This window comes from Bison bison, unplaced genomic scaffold (genome assembly GCF_000754665.1).
Source record: "Bison bison bison isolate TAMUID 2011002044 unplaced genomic scaffold, Bison_UMD1.0 scf7180017864471, whole genome shotgun sequence".
NCBI lineage: Eukaryota > Metazoa > Chordata > Mammalia > Artiodactyla > Bovidae > Bison > Bison bison.
In genome coordinates, this window is record NW_011495032.1 from 40,081,325 (window position 1) to 40,083,948 (window position 2,624).

The window sequence follows — 2,624 nt, forward strand, 5'->3', positions numbered from 1 at the left end:
CTTGAAACAACCCTTCAACAGGTGAATGGATAAGCAAACTATGGTATATCCATATGATGCCATACTACTAGAAATTATCAGGAATGAATTATTGCTATGCACTATACCATGGATGAATCCCAAGATAAGTATACAGAATGAAAGAAGCCAGACAAGAGTATATATGATTGATTATTCCATTTATATAAATTTCTAGGAAATTCAAACTAATCCATGGAGATATAAAGTGGATCAGTGACCGCAGGGGAAGAGGAGCAACAGAGAAGAATTGCAAAGGGCCACAAAGAAACTTTGGGGAATTATAGACATGTTTGTAACTTGATCATGGTAGTGGTTTCACAAGTATATACATGTGTCAAAAGTTGCCAAATTGTACACCTTAAATACAGGCAGTTTATTGTATTCAATTATACATCAATAAAGCTATTTTAAAAAACAGTGTCTGAAAAAAAAAAAACAGTGTCTGGCAGATGGTGGGAACTCAGTAAATATTTTTTGAATTAAAAACAAAAAGAAAAGCATGCTTACAAAGAGTGAATGGTTCCTCACCTGGACATCCTTGAAGGAAAGAGGTTGGGGGTGGGGGGATACCACTGCTCATAACCCAGCCCCACGATGGTACCAGGGTTCATTCATCCTTCTGCACAGGTCTTCACAGCAATCCAGCTGATAGTAATTTACTCCAAGTTTATTTAATTAATATTCATGAAGAAATGAGAATGTACCTGAATTTCCACCAAGGACCAGAGCTATGTCAACTCTTTATTGTGTATGGTCCACAGAAAAGTCTACCTTCTATCAAGGCATAATACCTTACATAGGCTAAAGAACAGGAGCAAAATATACTATAGGCCAAATATGATACACACGTGGGCCATTTGTTCGTAATGGCTCTGCACCAAGATCTCACTGGTGTTTACCAATAACCTGATAGTGAGCATTCAATACATTTCTGTGAAGCCCTTTCCTCCAGGTAGAAACCCTCAGATGACCACTTTGGGGTCTCATTCACAACCCTGTAGCCAACGGCAACTTCACTCATGTTTACTTATATTAAAAGCATTTCCCTCTTCCAACTTCGCTATGCCACCCAAGGATGACAAGAAGAAGAAAGATGCCAGAATGTCAACCAAGAAAGGCAAGGATCCAGTGAACAAATCTGGGGGTGAGGCCAAAAAGAAGTGGTCCCAAAGGCAGAGTTCAGGACAAGCTTAATAACCTAGTCTAGTTTGACAAAGTGACGTATGACAAACTCCGTAAAGAAGCTGTAACTCCAGCTGTCGTCTCTGAGAGACAAGATTTGTGGCTCCCTGGCCAGGGCAGCCCTTCAGAAACCCCTTAGTAAAGGACTTACTAAACTGGCTTCAACGCACAGAGCTCAAGTGATTTACACCAGAAACACCAAGAGCGGAAACGCCTCAGCTGCTGGTAAAGACACATAAACAGGTCCCACCAGCTGTACATTTTGAAAATTAAAACTTTATTAAATTAAAAAAAAAAAAAGCATTCCCACTCGCCAACACACGCTTATCTCACACTGGTTTTCCCAGCGCCCCTGCGGGAGTAAGTAGAATACACACATCATCACCTCCTCACAGATGAGAAAATGCAGACAAACAGATGAAGCGATGTGCCCAGTAGGACACACCCAGGCCCCAGTTGGAACCTGGGTCACACGGCTGCCCACGTGGCCTGCCAGCAAAGTGAGGGAAGGAAGCACCGTCTCCAGCGTGGGCCTCACAGAAGCCGTGACCCTCACCAGCTCTCAGGTTAGAGGGGCTGTCCTGTGAGGTCTTCCCCAATGTCCCAAGGCCTAAGAGCCACAGAGACTAAACCCCTGCCTTGTCTCACTCATCAGCTGATAAAGAAGATGAATCTGATTACTGATGGGGCCAGAAGATTCCGTGGGTCTGGAAGCCAAAGTGGATGCCTTTTGTCCAACTCAGCTCTTGTCTGCAGAGCCAACAGGCAGTTTAAATAGATCTCAGATGACAACTGTGCTGGGAGCCCAAGGTCAGGGAAAAATGCAGCCACAAGACCTGCCGCTTGGGACTAGGGTCTCAGAGAAGGGAGGTTTCTCCGAGGAGAAAAGATGGAGGAGGAGGGCTGGTCTCACAGCACAAGCCCTGGACACCTCGTTCCAGCCTGGCATTTCAGCAGCACAGGCTCTCTCCTCTACAATAAGGCCACAAGCCCAGGAGGTCGGTTAAAACACCAAAGGCCAGCACATTAAGTACCATACCCCTTATCTCCAAAAGACTTTAAAATCAACCACCCAGATTCCAACAGGGATATGCAGCTCCAGAATTCAAGAAGTAACTCAGGAAGCTGGTGGAGGGTGGTGACCAATATTACCAGCCATGATGTCAGGCAAACCTGCTTTTAGACCCTACCCTTGATCTTCTTAGCTGTGAAACCTCAGGCAAGTCACTTTACCTCTCTGAGCTTCCATTCCTCATTTAGAGAACGGGGAGGGTGGAAATGCCTACCTCACTGTCTTACTATGAGGATTCAATGGGTTAATGCATGAGAGAGCTTAGTAAACTGCAGGGTCTGTAGTAAGAGCCCCCTAAATATTACTTGTAATTATTGTACTGATTAGAGACAGAAATAAAGGAAAGGGA

The 2,624-nt window shown here is 44.3% G+C and overlaps 1 pseudogene; it reads left to right on the plus strand.

Moving 5' to 3' along the window:
- Window positions 1-1,083: 1,083 nt before the first annotated feature.
- Window positions 1,084-1,442, plus strand: LOC105003752 (annotated as a pseudogene).
- Window positions 1,443-2,624: the final 1,182 nt, after the last annotated feature.